The sequence below is a fragment of the Schistocerca americana genome, chromosome 10 (genome assembly GCF_021461395.2).
Source record: "Schistocerca americana isolate TAMUIC-IGC-003095 chromosome 10, iqSchAmer2.1, whole genome shotgun sequence".
NCBI classification, from domain to species: domain Eukaryota; kingdom Metazoa; phylum Arthropoda; class Insecta; order Orthoptera; family Acrididae; genus Schistocerca; species Schistocerca americana.
Window position 1 is genome coordinate 199,020,706 of NC_060128.1, and position 17,715 is coordinate 199,038,420.

The 17,715-nt window shown below is 39.5% G+C and overlaps 1 long non-coding RNA gene across 1 annotated transcript in view; it reads right to left on the reverse strand.

Moving 5' to 3' along the window:
* Positions 1-777: 777 nt before the first annotated feature.
* Positions 778-17,715, reverse strand: part of LOC124552721 — a 142,174-nt gene continuing 125,236 nt past the window's right edge. The window contains exon 3 of the long non-coding RNA XR_006967965.1: positions 778-955. This is a non-coding gene — a long non-coding RNA (uncharacterized LOC124552721). The remainder of the gene's footprint in view (positions 956-17,715) is intronic.

Sequence of the window (17,715 nt, forward strand, 5' to 3'; positions counted from 1 at the left end):
ATCTCTTGCCACCAGAGTATGTAACTCTATTTGCAATTAAACAAGAAGGCAAAGTCTACTGAAAATTAGTGTTTTGTAATTGTATTGTGATTATGTAACACACAGCTCAGATGATGATGATGATGATGATGATGATGATGATGATGATGATTCCTTGTGACTATAATCTGATGTAAGTCTTTCAATGTTAAAGACAGACATGAAATATTCCATGTCCTGACCAGGGTTTGATACCACAGCCTCTCAAAATCTAGGCCTACACATCGCCGTTAAACCATCAGTCCCAGTGCAGTCTAGCTGAAACTAATTTGGTTATCAGTGGCAAAAACCATTCTTTAAAATGTATTCTTGTTGGTCTGTTACTACTTGGTGTTCACTGCTGGAGAGTACTTAACCATGGTACAATTTCTGTGAATGTCACCTGTCAGTTCTATGCTCATAATTACCTCTACCTTAAGTCCTATCTCGCTGCACTCATGTCACTGCTTGAAGTTGTATTCCCGCTATGCGTTGGCACTCGTAGCTATATTGAACTTCTTCACCACCTGAAAGAAAGCGCTGTAATAATGGAAAATTAAGTTTGCCACCTACTGGCTATGAAATCTCATAAAAACTTCTTTTCAAAATCTTTCTGTATTTGACAGCCTCATAACACTATTACATATCAATTAAATATTCACTTTTAAGCTCTTAATAAACAGAATTGTCAACAGACATATTGTTGGTATCACAATTCCAAGAAGTAATTAATTAATTAATTAATTCCATACAGTCTTCTTTTGTTTTTCATTTTGGAATGACAGCGATTGTCATGCTGACCTCGTCTTCTTTGGCATCCATGGCACGCACTCCCAAGTCGTGATATCATAGTGTAAATGTCTCCTTCCCCACCAGTAAAACACATGCCCTCCATTGCATCTTGTGGCTTTACTGTGCTTACATTTGGGTTTTGCATCTGAAATAAAAGATTCATCCACAGTATGCGTTCTTTCCTCTACCACTACTGGCATAAATCAGGATTTCTACGTAACCATCTCCCATTGGCACAATAGAAAGGCAGCGAGACATGTTGCTACCTTCAATAGTAACATGTACCACCACATTATCTACTTTAGATACTACTCTAACTGCTCATTTTTGCTGAATAAATACTTCGTTTGCTTGAAGTGCACAATCCTAGAAGATAATTCCATACAGCAGCAGCAAGTGAAAATACAGGAAAAAAAAAAACTAACACACTTGTTTTTAGATCAGTACAGTGAGAGATGCTACCAAGCACAACACCCTGAACTGAGCTTCTTGTTTAGTTTATCTACATACTGACTGCATTTTAACTTCTTCAGCAATTGGACCCCAAGGAACTTTACACACGACGTGTTGTCCAGTGTATAACCATATGTAGGTATATGAGACACGACAGGACAAGCACTCTCGCGAAAATTGTTAAAGAATTTAAATAAGAAAGTAACGCATGAAGAAGGATAAGAGCTAGTCTTGAGGAATTTACCCAGTGTACATCTGGGAGAATGGCTGGAAAAACATGTACATAAAATCATTACTGGCAGAGTATATAAAGGAAGAGACCATCAGTACAAAATAAGTGTGTGATTATTGAACAACAGTGGAGGTAAATACTTATACGTTGGTAGAGGAATAAAGAAGTCGAACAGTTTACCTGGAGATATCTGCTATCCAATCCAAGAATACATCATGAAATTTAAATACTTTAGTGGCAAAATGCCACCAACACATTACAGACAATAGCTGTGGCTAGTGTTAGTTTTACAGTGAATCATTGCATAATAATACTAGGGATATAATGTAATTATGTGATCTAAGGGTTTCATTTTACTTCTCTGGCAACAGCTGTATTTGTAAGCAGATAAAGAAAGGAAAGGAGTAGGTGGGAAATCATGACTCCAAGCCAAAGAGGGCTTTGTGGCATTGCAGTGGTGAAAGTTGAAAATTTGTACCAGCCCAGGACTCGAACCTAAATGCTCAGATTCTCCAGAAGAGTTGTCTTAACCATCCTGTCTGACTTAAATTCTCAACCTATCACATGCTGCATTGCAGCATCTCTTCCATTCGCACTGAAACAGATGTCATGAAGCCATCATGCTTGATTATATTAACATAAGTAAATGTTGTCTGCTGAGTCAGATGTCTGACTGACAGTAATTCTGCAGCATATATCTGTGTTTGAAAATACAGGAACAATCATTTATGGCGTATGGCATGTGATTCCAATTTAGTTCACACTTATGTTTGGCACTTTGGATGCTCAGACTCTATTATTATTTATGAAGACAGTAACTGTTCTCGAAAGAACAGAATACTGTTGATGACCGTGCAGCTTTTCCCTGGAATAAATGATGACTAACTGAAACCCTCAGCTGCCGACAGGTGTTGTTGGTATACCTCAATGTGGACAGCTGAAAATATGTGCCCCGACCGGGACTCGAACCCGGGATCTCCTGCTTACATGGCAGACGCTCTATCCATCTGAGTCACCGAGGACACAGATGAATAGTGCGACTGCAGGGACTTATCCCTTGCACGCTTCCCGTGAGACTCACATTCCCAACTGTCCACAATTCTACATGTGTAATGTACCTTATAGACATTTGCCCATTCACTCATTACTCGCGCACGCTTTGGCGATTCCCGTAAGAATTTGGGCATAAATAAAGACCCTATGCATACAACAGTTCCTAAATAATTATGTTTTTGGTGACAAATTTCCATCACAGTTTTGGCATCACCTTTGAAATTCCTGAAGTAACCCTATGCAGCTCTTGTTTTTAATCCCGCAAGCCAGTACCTGAGTCTTGGCTCTGGCACTGGCTACAACAGTGCACAAGTGAAACTCGGGTGCTGTCTTAGAAATGTTAATCGACTGTCATCCACATTTAAAACTGGAGTGTTTTCCATAAAAAGTGACAGTGAGTCTTCATATTGACCATTGCTGACAGTATTTTGCAAAATATCAGTTTGAGTGTGTCCCCTCAAACTGATAATAGCATCACAGCAATAGTCTCACCTGACACTACTAGAAGGCAGCAGCTTCTGCTAGCAGAACAGATCCATGTGCTGGAGCAAGAAGTAAGTGCTCTCCAGTGGTTGCTCAAAGAAGTGATGGAAAAAAACGTTGCCTAACACCCTCTTGGAAGACAACACCCCACAGCAATAAGTGCTGTAGTGCCTACGAATGAGCTTCAGACGGCTGTTGGTACAGAGGGGAACTCTAGCAAGAACGTGCATTTCTCTTTTCACTTACAAACGACAGTAGTGACTGGGTTTGGCCCAGCTGGCCACTGTTCCAAGAAGCTCTGCCTATTCTGCAACAGTGACAAAACTGATGTTTGTAGTTCTTTGCAACTTTTCTATGTTTTTGGGAACAAATGTGACCAACCAACAGCTATTGCCAAATCAGTCAAGGGATCTGACTTCACACCCAGCACTGGCCGTGTCAATATTTACACAACTTGGGAGTGACAAAACATTCCAGGTACTTCTTGTGGATCCTGCTGATTATATGTCACAGTCACTTGTTCCATGCACATATTTCAGTGTGTCAGGATCAGATGTCAGAGTACTGCCAGTAATCAAGATGAACAAATATAAGCTGACTCTTGGCTTACAGGTGCTAATAACTCCAAAATTTCTACATTTGGGAAATGAACTGTGATTGTGAGCTTAGGCTTCAGGTGACCATTACAACGGAATTTCCTTCTAGCTGATGCCACAGAACCCATTCTTGGCATTCATTTCTTGCACCATTTTAACAAAGATATTTCCACATGGCGAGCACAAATCCGTATGGGGTTTGAGGCAGTTTACATATGGCTTGGTAAAGCAAGCAGCTCGCATCCTCTGCACTACACCCTGTCTCATGTCACACCACATCATAGTGAGGTTCACTGCTCTCCTGCACAAGATCCCTTGGCAACCAATGTAGACTCTAATGGTTCCAGGTCTCATGCCCACAACTACATCTCGAACGATTCTCATGTTTTAATGTGTGCTTCATCAATAAAGGAAGGAAAAAACATACACTTCTACTGAATATAAACTGTTAAATTCCAAAATTTGTATGAAATACAGAGATTTTTGTCTGCCCCGGCTTGCATCTGCATCATGAGTTTCTCTGGTCATAGCTGCTACGGATCAACCTACGCCTAGTTCTGCTATTTCACATAGTGTGAAATATCGCATTCAGACTACTCCCAGAGCTCCTGTAACTTTCAAGGCTTGCAAGCTATCATCATTACAACCTTGATCCACAGACAATATTGTGTTCTCAAATGTTACTGTGACTCAACATCATGGCCTTCGCCCTAAGCCTATGACGAATGACTCCTTCATCTTCAACATCATAGCCTTTGCCACCACTGGACACTGTCCATATATCACAGAAGCCATCACAAGTCTGTACCTATGCCAGATGGCGCACTACAAGTACTCCTAGAACACCAGCTCAACCCTACCAGTGGGGAGGGGGGTGAGTGGTGGTGGGAGCTGTACGGCAACACTGTTATCCAAATGCTATGATAATTGCTGAAGGGATACAGCGTGTAACATCTTTTGTACTGTTGCCTTTGTGACCTGCCTTTGTCATACTTATGTGATTGATGTTTTTTGTCATCTCATGTTATATGCTTTTGCCAGTACGCAATAATAAATTGCAATATTTCACCTTTGGCTTAACTTTCCTGGGCTAATGTGTGACTCTGTCCGTTAAAAATGTGGAGTGTCAGTAGTAATGTACGCTGCATTCCAGATTTATGTTTTGCATAACTGATTTATTCAGCAAAATACAGCTTCCTACTGAATGGTGGTACTTAATGGAATAAAAATGTGAGTTCGTCCAGTAAGAATGTCCCATTATCAACTTAACTAGCAGAACACATTTGATGATAGTCTTCTTTTAGTATTCTCAAATTAGTAAGTGCATTTATACAGCAGTTCTTCTAAACCCAAGTTCTGATGCATAAACTAAAGTCCTCATACAACAAAATACTGTCACATGTTCCAACAGTCAAAGTCACATTCACAAGTCTCTGTTCATAATCTGTCATTTGGCTGCACTCTCGATCAGGAGTGTCTCCTATGGTCTTAAGCAAATGTCCACTCTCATATCAGAAAAAACGAAACCAGCCTTCTCTGTATGGTGGCCATAATATAAACTTTTCTTGTATTTTCGAGCAGCTCCAAAGAGCACATCTCCCACCACTGTTCCTACCAATGTCACCAACCTTTAGCCAACAGAATCTCGAAGTAGCTCCCCACCACATAATGCACTTTTTGGAATGCCATCATTGTAGTTGAAATAGAATGAAAATGAACTTGAAATGTAAATGAAATTGGACCACCATTGATAAACTAATAATTCTGCACTTAATTTTTGTGTGTTGCATGAAACAATATTTGATACCACATCTACAGACACTTACTATTCCATGAAACACAGATCTGTGATTTACATAGACAAGAATGTGCATTTATTGCACTTTCAATAAAATACTGCCAATAAGGTCACTATGTTAAATTGCCCCATAACCCTTCATTTATAGGTGTATATGAAGAGTATTTTCCAGTTTGACACACTCGCTTAATGTGAACACTCAGCTAGGGATAATGACCATTGTACAATGCCGTTATCTGATATTATGTCTACCTCATAAGACTGCCTTGTTTTTTATTTATAATGTGCAAATGCTTACAGTGTAGTGTCTAGTTATGCATGACATTGCAGTTGGTGCTTTTGAATACAAGATTGCATCTCTTGGATGCACATATAACCCTTAGACTTGTTGTTGTTGTTGTGGTCTTCAGTCCTGAGACTGGTTTGATGCAGCTCTCCATGCTACTCTATCCTGTGCAAGCTTTTTCATCTCCCAGTACCTACTGCAACCTACATCCTTCAGAATCTGCTTAGTGTATTCATCTCTTGGTCTCCCTCTACGATTTTTACCCTCCACGCTGCCCTCCAATACTAAATTGGTGATCCCTTGATGCCTCAGAACATGTCCTACCAACCGATCCCTTCTTCTGGTCAAGTTGTGCCACAAACTTCTCTTCTCCCCAATCCTATTCAATACTTCCTCATTAGTTATGTGATAATACTAAATTGGTGATCCCTTGATGCCTCAGAACATGTCCTACCAACCGATCCCTTCTTCTGGTCAAGTTGTGCCACAAACTTCTCTTCTCCCCAATCCTATTCAATACTTCCTCATTAGTTATGTGATCTACCCATCTAATCTTCAGCATTCTTCTGTAGCACCACATTTCGAAAGCTTCTATTCTCTTCTTGTCCAAACTATTTATCGTCCATGTTTCACTTCCATACATGGCTACACTCCATACGAATACTTTCAGAAATGATTTCCTGACACTTAAATCTATACTGGATGTTACAAAATTTCTCTTCTTCAGAAACGCTTTCCTTGCCATTGCCAGCCTACATTTTATATCCTCTCTACTTCGACCATCATCAGTTATTTTGCTCCCCAAATAGCAAAACTCCTTTACTACTTTAAGTGCCTCATTTCCTAATCTAATTCACTCAGCATCACCCGACTTAATTAGACTACATTCCATTATCCTTGTTTTGCTTTTGTTGATGTTCATCTTATATCCTCCTTTCAAGACACTGTCCATTCCATTCAACTGCTCTTCCAAGTCCTTTGCTGTCTCTGACAGAATTACAATGTCATCGGCGAACCTCAAAGTTTTTATTTCTTCTCCATGAATTTTAATACCTACTCCGAATTTTTCTTTTGTTTCCTTTACTGCTTGCTCAATATACAGATTGAACAACATCAGGGAGAGGCTACAACCCTGTCTTACTCCCTTCCCAACCACTGCTTCCCTTTCATGTCCCTCGACTCTTATAACTGCCATCTGGTTTCTGTACAAATTGTAAATAGCCTTTCGCTCCCTGTATTTTACCCCTGCCACCTTTAGAATTTGAAAGAGAGTATTCCAGTCAACATTGTCAAAAGCTTTCTCTAAGTCTACAAATGCTAGAAACGTAGGTTTGCCTTTCCTTAATCTTTCTTGTAAGATAAGTCGTAAGGTCAGTATTGCCTCACGTGTTCCAGTGTTTCTACGGAATCCAAACTGATCTTCCCCGAGGTTGGCTTCTACTAGTTTTTCCATTCGTCTGTAAAGAATTCGTGTTAGTATTTTGCAGCTGTGACTTATTAAGCTGATAGTTCGGTAATTTTCACATCTGTCAACACCTGCTTTCTTTGGGATTGGAATTATTATATTCTTCTTGAAGTCTGAGGGTATTTCGCCTGTTTCATACATCTTGCTCACCAGATGGTAGAGTTTTGTCAGGACTGGCTCTCCCACGGCCGTCAGTAGTTCCAATGGAATATTGTCTACTCCGGGGGCCTTGTTTCGACTCAGGTCTATCAGTGCTCTGTCAAACTCTTCACGCAGTATCATATCTCCCATTTCATCTTCATCTACATCCTCTTCCATTTCCATAATATTGTCCTCAAGTACATCGCCCTTGTATAGACCCTCTATATACTCCTTACACCTTTCTGCTTTCCCTTCTTTGCTTAGAACTGGGTTTCCATCTGAGCTCTTGATATTCATACAAGTCGTTCTCTTATCTCCAAAGGCCTCTTTAATTTTCCTGTAGGCGGTATCTATCTTACCCCTAGTGAGATAGGCCTCTACATCTTTACATTTGTCCTCTAGCCATCCCTGCTTAGCCATTTTGCACTTCCTGTCGATCTCATTTTTGAGACGTTTGTATTCCTTTTTGCCTGTTTCACTTACTGCATTTTTATATTTTCTCCTTTCATCAATTAAATTCAATATTTCTTCTGTTACCCAAGGATTTCTACTAGCCCTCGTCTTTTTACCTACTTGATCCTCTGCTGCCTTCACTACTTCATCCCTCAAAGCTACCCATTCTTCTTCTACTGTATTTATTTCCCCCATTCCTGTCAATTGCTCCCTTATGCTCTCCCTGAATCTCTGTACAACCTCTGGTTCTTTTAGTTTATCCAGGTCCCATCTCCTTAAATTCCCACCTTTTTGCAGTTTCTTCAGTTTTAATCTACAGGTCATAACCAATAGATTGTGGTCAGAGTCCACATCTGCCCCTGGAAATGTCTTACAATTTAAAACCTGGTTCCTAAATCTCTGTCTTACCATTATATAATCTATCTGATACCTTTTAGTATCACCAGGGTTCTTCCATGTATACAACCTTCTTTCATGATTCTTAAACCAAGTGTTAGTTATGATTATGTTGTGCTCTGTGCAAAATTCGACCAGGCGGCTTCCTCTTTCATTTCTGTCCCCCAATCCATATTCACCTACTATGTTTCCTTCTCTCCCTTTTCCTACACTCGAATTCCAGTCACCCATGACTATTAAATTTTCGTCTCCCTTCACAATCTGAATAATTTCTTTTATTTCATCATACATTTCTTCAATTTCTTCATCATCTGCAGAGCTAGTTGGCATATAAACGTGTACTACTGTAGTAGGTGTGGGCTTCGTATCTATCTTGGCCACAATAATGCGTTCACTATGCTGTTTGTAGTAGCTTACGCGCATTCCTATTTTCCTATTCCCTTAGACTTACCGCATCAATATTCCTTATCTCATTCTAAGTTATTAGCATGTTTGTTCTGTTCAGAGCTCTGGTATTTCCAAACAACACAGCTTTGAACACCTCAGCTGTTAGCAGCCTTCTCAGCTTTTACCTGTAAGTGCCTGCCTAGTTTCTTTACAAAATTGTTCCTACACTTACATTATGATGTTGGTCAGCACTACGAAAATCGTCTGATTCCGGTTCAAAGTTCGGTACTACTTTTAAGATGACGGTGGATGGTTAGTTATGTGACAAATTGAGCAAAAGATTAATTCCCTCCTATATCCATACGCCCGTCTCATGCTGTTCTCAGTGGAACCTATTACCATTTGGTCAGCCTCATCCATATACACAGCACTATCAACATTTTTGTTCAGTAATTCCGTGTTGGACATGTTTCTCGAAAGGGGACCATCACTGGTGTTCATCAGCCACTTAAACTAATGGTTGTGCTCATTCACCGCTCTTGTCTTTCCACAGACAGTCTGTTGCATTCTGGGCCTTACTGCATCAGTGGAAGCTTTCCTAATTTCCACATCTTTAACAAATGCCTCTTAATGGCAGCATCAGGCTTTCTCTCAAGACTTGCCTCATTACATAACCTCCTCTTAATGTGACATTTAATTTATTAGATGGTACAGTGAGTAGCACTTATGTACCATTGATGTTAGTATACTTTCTATTTGACCGGTAGTGTAAATAACTTGAAATGGTGAATGAAGCAGTAATATTAACTATAGATTTACAATGATCCATGATGTATAAGTACACTATCTTGTGAATTTGTACTTAATTTGCAGATGATGAAGAGACTGAAGAAATGTGTGAATAGGCAAAAGAAATGATTCAAATAGTTAAAGGAAATGCAGATTTGGGACTGGGGGACTGGAATTCGATAGTAGGGAAAGGATGAGAAGGAAAAATAGTAAATGAACATTGACTGGGGGAAAGGAATGAAAGGGGAAGCCACCTGGTAGAATTTTGCACAGAGCATAATTTAATCATAGCTAACACTTTGCTGTGAGAATCATAAAAGAAGGTTGTATATGTGGAAGCGACCTGGAGGCAACATAAAGTTTAAGATTGATTACATAATAGTTAGACAGAGATTTAGGTATCAATTTTAAACTATAAGACATTTCCAGGGCCAGATGCGGACTCTGAGCACTATTGATTGGTTACGAATTGTAGATTAAAACTGAAGAAATGGGAAAAGGGTTGGAAATTAAGGGAACTGGATAAACTGAAAGAACCAGAAGTTGTTGAGAGCTTCAGAGGGAGCATCAAGCAACAGTTGACTAGAAGAGGGGAAAGGAATAAAGTAGAAGACAAATGGGCAGCTTTAAGAGCTAAAATAATGAAGGCAGTACAGGATCAAATTGGTAAAAAGACAAGGCCTAATATAAATCCTTGGATAACACAAGAGATATTGAATTTAATTGATGAAAGGAGACAACATATAAATGCAAACAATGAAGCAAACGAAAGGGAATAAAAATGTCTATAAAATAAGATTGACAGGAAGTGCAAGGTGGCTAAGCAGGAATGGCTAGAGGACAAATGCAATGATTTAGGAGCATCTACAGCTTTACTCTGCAAACCACTGTGAGGTGCATGGCAGAGGGTTCGTCCTATTGTACCAGTTATTAGGGTTTCTTACTGTTCCATTCACGTATGGAGAGCGGGAAGAATGATTGTTCAAATGCCTCTATGCATGCAGTAATTATTTTAATTTTATCCTCACACTCCCTGTGTGAGTGAAATGTAGGGGGTTGTAGCATATGCCCAGAGTAATCTTTTAAAGCCAGTTCTTGAAACCTTGTTAATAAACTTTATCAGGATAGTTTACGTCTGTCTTCAAGAGTCTGCCACTTCAGTTCCATCAGTATCTTTGTGACACTCTCCATGGATTAAACAAACCTGTAACCATTTGTGCTGCCCTTCTTGTATACGTTCAGTATCCACAGTCAGTCCTACCTGATACGGGTCCCACACACTTGAGCACAAGTGATTCATTTGTAAGCAATCTCTTTTTTAGACTCACTGCACTTCCTTAATATTGTACCAATAAACCAAAGTCTACCACTTGCTTCATCCATGACTGAACCTATGTGATAATTCCATTTCATACCCCCACAAAGTGTCACACGCAGATACTTGTATGAGTTGGTTTAATCCAACAGTGATGCATTGATATTATAGTCATAGAATACTACTTTTTTTTCATTTTGTGAAGTGCACAGTTTTGCATTTCTGAACATTTAGAGCAAGTGGGCAATCTCTGCACCATGTTGAAATCTTACCAAGATCTGACTGAATATTAATGCAGCTTCTCTGAGACATTAATTCATTGTAGATAACTGTATCATTTGCAAAAAGCATTCTTATTATTGATATTGTCTGCAAGGTCATTAATACACAACATGAAGAGCGAGGGTCCCAACACACTTTCCTGGGACACATCCGAAGTTACTTCTACTTCTGACAATGACTCTCCATCTGAGATAACATGCTGTGTCCTCCCTAACAAAAAGACCTACATCCAGTCACAAATTTTGCTTGGTACCCCATATGATTGTACTTTTGACAGTAAGCATAGGTGCAGTACTGAGTCAGAGATCAAGAAACACTGCATCTACCTGCCTGATAGATACTTTCAGTATGTTATGTGAGAAAAGTGCATGATGGGTTTCACGTGATGGATGATTTCGAAAACCATGCTGGATGGCAATGAGTAGGTCATTCTGTTCAAGATACCTCATTATCTTTGAGCTCAGAATATGTTCTAAGATTCTACAACAATTGGATATCAAGGATATTATACGGTAATTTTGTGGATGACCTCTATTACCCATCTTGTAGACAGGTGTGACCTGTGCCGTTTTCCAATAACTGGGCATGGATTTTTGTTCGAGGGATCTATGATAACTATCCAGGAAAATAGCATATTATAGCTACTTTGAGTCGTTTATTCGATATGGCATAATTTTTTGGGGAAACGTGGGAAATGTTACACAAATTTTAAAGTTGCAAATCATTCTCAACATGTGCTCTGCACAGCCGAGGGCATCATGTCAACCATTATTTAAAGAACTAAAAATATGAACTGTCCCTTCTTTATACATCTTTGAGGTGGTTCTTTTCCTATGCAGCAGAGCTGATCTATTAAAAAAAAAATCATTTTGAACACTCATACGACACAAGACATAAAGTAAACTTTATGCTCACCTCTCATTGCTTAAAACTGCGTGCTCAGACTTCTCAGTAAATAGCCATGAAAATTCACAACCCAATAAAAGGGTGTGACATGATTAAGTCAAAGATAAATATTTTAAAAAGCAAGTTACATGATTTTCTAATTGAACGATGCTATTACTCTGTGGAAGATTTTGTGAAGGATGAAGTGATACTTTGAGCTGGATCCCTAAAATGGAATAAAAATTTATGATAGTTATAGTAGATCTAAATACTGTAAATTTGACAAATTTTGTGTACATAAATTCTCCATTAAGTATTATCATAAGTAAGACAAAATTTTAAGTAAGCAAATTGTAACTTTGACATGGCTCTTGTACATCAAACATATGTTCTGAAATTGTGTACGTTATGAGGTGAATAAAATACATTTCACAGCTTTTGCTTTGCTCCCCTCAATTTCAGCTCCTGCCTCATTCACTACAGACTTGACACTAACTTTGGTGCCTCCAACAGCCTTTACATATGACCAAAATTTCTTTTGATTTGTGAAATGTCATTTAACAGTATTCTCTTACGGTAGTCATTGAAGGCATTGTGCATTGCTCTGTTGACAGCCAAATGCGTTTCATTCAGCATCTCTCTATCTACAGCCCTATATTATGTTTTGCACCTATTATGCAGTAATCTCTGTTGCTTCGGAAGTTTCTCCACAGTGACTGCATACCATGAACATTCCCTCCCATTATGAACAGATCTGCTGTGTACATATCTATCCAGAGTGTGGTCAACTACTCTTTTAAACTTGAGCCAGATTTCCTCTACATGCTCCTGACCTGTGCTGAATGTTTCACTAAAGGAAAGATAGATACTCCCTACAGGAAAATTAGAGGCCTTTGGGGAAAAGAGAAGTAACTGTATGAACATCAAAAGCTAAGCAAAGAAGGGAAAGCTGAATGGTGGAAGAAGTACATAGAGGGTCTATACAAGGGAGATGGACTTGAAAACTATGTTATAGAAAGGGAAGTGGACATAGATCAAGATGAGATGGAGATACGATACTGGAAGAAGGATCTGACAAAGCTCTGAAAGATCTAAGTTGATGACATTCTGTCAGAACTACTGATGATCTTGGGAGAGCCTGTCACGACAAAACTCTTCCATCTGGTGTGCAAGATGTATGAAACATATGAAACAGGCAAAATATCCTCAGAGTTCAAGAAGAATGTGGTAATTCCAATTCCAAAGAAAGCAGCTGCTGACAGGAGTGGAAATTACCGAACTATCAATTTACTAAGTTATGGTTGCAGAATAATAACATGAATCCTTTACAGAACAATGGGAAAACTGGTAGAAACAGGCATCACGAAAGATAAGTGTGGACTCCAGAGAAATGTAGGAACATGCAAGGCAATACTGACTCCACAACTTACCTTAGAAGATAGATTAAGAAAAGGCAAACCTGTGTTTATAGCATTTGTAGGCTTAGAGAAATCTTTTGATGATGTTGACTGGAATACTCTTCGAAATTTTGAAGGTAGCAGTAATAAAATACAGTGAGCAAAAGGCTATTTACAGCTTGTACAGAAACCAGATGGCAGAAATAAGTAAGGGAGCATGAAAGGGAAGCAGCAGTTGAGCAGGGAATGAGACAGGGTTGTAGCCTATCCATGATGTTATTCAATCTCTACACTGAATAATCAGTAAAGAAAACCAAAGAAAAACTTGGAATAGTAATTAAAATTCATGGGAAATAAATAAAAACTTTGAGGTTTGCCAATGACTTTGTAATTCTGTCAGAGACACCAAAGGACTTGGAAGAGCAGTTGAATAAATAGACAGTGTTTTTAGTTAGTTAGTTAGTTAGTTGATCAATCTCAATGTAACCATTATGATGTGGAATGTGTTAGGCGCATAAGAAATGCACAAATGAATCAAGAGCTTGTTTTAAAGCTTAAAATTTTTATTGCCTACCCCATTCCCTTAAATGGCCCAAATGATTATATTATACCTATAGCTTTATTTATTCCTGTTCAAGAATTCATCTATGGTATAGAAGGAGCTGTCAAAGAGATATGATTTCAGTTTATTTTTGAAACTACAGACAGCTGCATGTTTTATCCCTTTCTGTACCAAAGGTAGGTTAAACAGAGGATAGTGTAAGTGTTTCTTTTTAAACTGGTCCATGTTGCTGAGAACGGGTTTGCAGCAAACCTGTAAGTTATTTGAACATTCAATTCGCTGGGAAAAGTTAAGGTCTCACATTGTTTACCTCTACGGGCAGGATATGTATCGTTGCCTGCGAAGGTTGGATAAACTTCGCAGCAGTAGAGTAAGGTTGGAATGTGCATTATCGTTTTTATTGAAGTGTCGAAATCATAGTGTGGTTCCAACGTTTGCTAAGGTTGTGCATCATATTAATTCTCCTGCCACCAATTGCATCAAGCAACGTGCTGGTTTAGCTCTTGTTCGAGAAAGGATCCACTATACACGCCGTCAATTAGATTTTGTTTCTGAGGAATTATTTCAGCTTCATTTAATGATGGCGTCTAATGTTTCTGAATTTTCTTGGGATTGGATGGACGGTGCCTCTTGGTCGCAGTCTGACTGGGAATTTCAATCTGTAACTACTCGTCATTCGGCTAAGTTTGACCGTTTCCTTGGCTCAGTGTCTAATTCTAATTCTCGACATTCTGCTATCAATCTCACGGAGAAAACGTTTGACAAAGCAGCTTTGTCTGTGCTGGGGAAAGGTTTGAACTTCGCACCGATGCCTAAAAGTTTGCCAGTCGTTGATTTTATTAGTTCTATCGAACAGGCTGTTCATAAACTACCTTCCGAGGCTGCGGAAGAGGTTAGGAGGGAAGCTTGTCATATGTTGACTGGGGCCCGTCCACCCAAGTGTAACATTACAGCAGCTGAGGCGGCTGCTTTACGTTCACTTAGAATGGATCCTGATATTGTTATTTTACCTGCGGACAAGGGTAACGCCACCGTTTTGTTGAACAAGCATGATTACATTCAAAAGATGCAGTGTCTACTTTCTGATTCGGTGTATCGTAAAATCGGTGCTGACCCTACTAAGAGTGTTGAGAGAAAGACAAATAACCTCCTGAAGAAAAGTTCTTTGCCCCAGGAGACTATCAAGAGTCTTAATTCATACTGTGCTGTACCACCTAGATTATATGGCCTCCCTAAGGTCCATAAGGAGGTTGTCCCGTTGAGGCCTATTGTTTCTAATATTGGTGCTCCGACTATCGTGTAGCTAAACATCTTGCTAGTTTGTTGAGGCCACTAGTAGGTAGGTGTGAACACCACATTAAGAACTCTGCAGATTTCTTACGTCGATTGCAGGGATTGCGTTTGAATGACTCTGATATTTTAGTCAGTTTTGATGTGGTTTCTCTTTTCACTCACGTTCCTCTCTCCGATTCGTTGCAGCTAATTGAGATTAAGTTTGGTGTCGAGTTAACAAATTTGTTTCGACGTGCTGACTTCCACTTACTTTTTATTCAATGGTCAGTACTACGAACAGACTGATGGAGTTGCAATAGGACGCTCGTTGTCGCCTATTGTGGCCAATTTGTTTATGGAGGACTTTGAGGAACGTGCATTGGAGTCAGCGACCTTGAAACCTGCGTGTTTTTCAGATGTGTAGACGATACTTTTGTTGTGTGGCCTCATGGTGGTGAGAATTTAAACCGGTTTTTGGAACATCTGAATTCAATCCACCCGAATATTCAATTCACTATGGAGGTGAAAAAGAATGGATGCCTTCCCTTCCTTGATGTGTTGGTCAAAAGGAAGACTGATGGTATGTTGGGACATTCTGTTTATAGGAAGCCCACCCACACTGACTTGTATCTGTGAGCTGATAGTTGTCACCATCCAGCTCAGCATGAAGGAGTACTTCGCACCTTGGTTCACGGGGCCCACGTTATCTCAGACCCTGAAAGTTTGGCAGCTGAGCTAGCACATCTCGAAGTCACCTTTCGGCAGGATGGTTATAGTGAGAGGCAGATCAAACGTGCGTTGCGCCATCAGCCTTCTGTGCAACGGGTGAGTGACAATAACAACGAAGTGGCACCGAAGTCTACGGCCTTTTTGTCTTACGCAGGAAGCATTTCCAACAGGGTTGGCCGTATTTTGCAGAAATATGATGTGAAATGTGTTTTTCGACCACCTTCTAAGATTAAGGCCCTGTTGGTGTCCGTAAAAGATGATCTTGGTTTGCATAAGGCTGGGGTCTATCGTATTCCTTGCAGTTGTGGCATGTCATATATTGGTCAGACAATCAGGACAGTGGAAGACCGGTGTATCGAACATAAGCGTCACACACGCTTACAACAGCCAAGCAAATCCGCTATTGCAGAACATTGCCTTGACACTGGTCATCCTATGGAATACAACAACACGGAGATTCTGGCTTGCACATCAAGCTATTGGGATAGTGTTATTAAGGAAGCTGTTGAAATCAGACTATCAAGCAACCTTATTAACAGAGATGGCGGATTATGTTTAAATACTGCTTGGAATCCGGCTGTGTCTCTCAAACAGAGGGACAGAATTAGTGCTACCTCACCTGTTGATTAATAGTAACCATTGATATTTCTGATGTTGGTTATCTTTGGTTGTGTTTACACTTGTTCTGTGTGTGGTGTCTTCCTTGTTTCTCCTCTATGAACCGACGTATTACATTTGCTTGTACATTTTTCCTTCCTTGCATTTGTGCCTTGAGAATGGCAGGGTGTGCTCCTGTCGAAATATCAGTGGTGTTCGACGACGTCACCCGGCAGCAAACCTGTAAGTTATTTGAAAATTAGGGCCTGTTCTCACCTCTTGTTCTAAGGCCTGAACCTGACATTTGCATTATATACATTAACCATGAACATCTTTTCAATTTCACAATCTCTTCTCCCACAATTTTGGTAAGAGTGATTTAAAAATTTTCCAGTATCAATTCCAATCATTAACACTGTGTTCTGCTTTCCCTTTATGTAACACTTAGTAGTAATTTTGGGATCCAGCTCAATAATTTCCACATAATATCTTACTGTGGTTCCAGGTCTGACTCAGAACCACTCATTGACATTTTATCATCTAAAACCATTAGGTAGCCTCCCTCTACGGAAATGAATCCTTGGTTCCATCTATTGACACATCTGATCTAGCAGCATTACAATCCTCACCCACTACTTTATTCTCTGAAATCTCCTCACTTTCTTTTGACAATGAATTAATTACCTCTGTCAAAATACGTCCAGCCTTCTCTATACGCCATATGAATCACAATTACTATTTTCTTGAATATCAATCACTGCAATTTCTGAATTACTACCTACATCACAATGATTACTGCTATTGGATTTTATGTCAGTTGAGATCATAGTACAGTACATTCAATCTCCGCCAAGTTTGTATTTGCTCTGGTCTTGAATCTGATACCGAATTCTTTTTTTAAAAAAATTTCTACCATTAGTCTCTACTTCCCCTGAATCAAATACTTCTTTTACTCCCATTAGCTTGTCATCTATTATACAGGGGATAGGCAAAATAATGTAAATGCCTGTACTTACTTGTGAATGGTTGGAATGTTATGCCACTCTGTGATCAGAACTGTATGACGACATGAGCTTTACCCAGCTTACTGAATGTTCAAATAACTTATGGGTCCAGTAACATTATTGACAACCCAAATATTTCAACATTTAAATCTCTCATAATTTTATGTCATGTGTACAGCAATTTAAATCCTCAGTCGCAAAGGCTGTAGCTATGTGAGAATAAAAAGGTTGGCAAAAGAATGACCAGGATTGCCGACAGTGGTGTTATCAGCTTTCAGCTGTGAAGTGCAAATGGCTACAAGTGAAAACAGTAGCCATCTACAGAGCTGA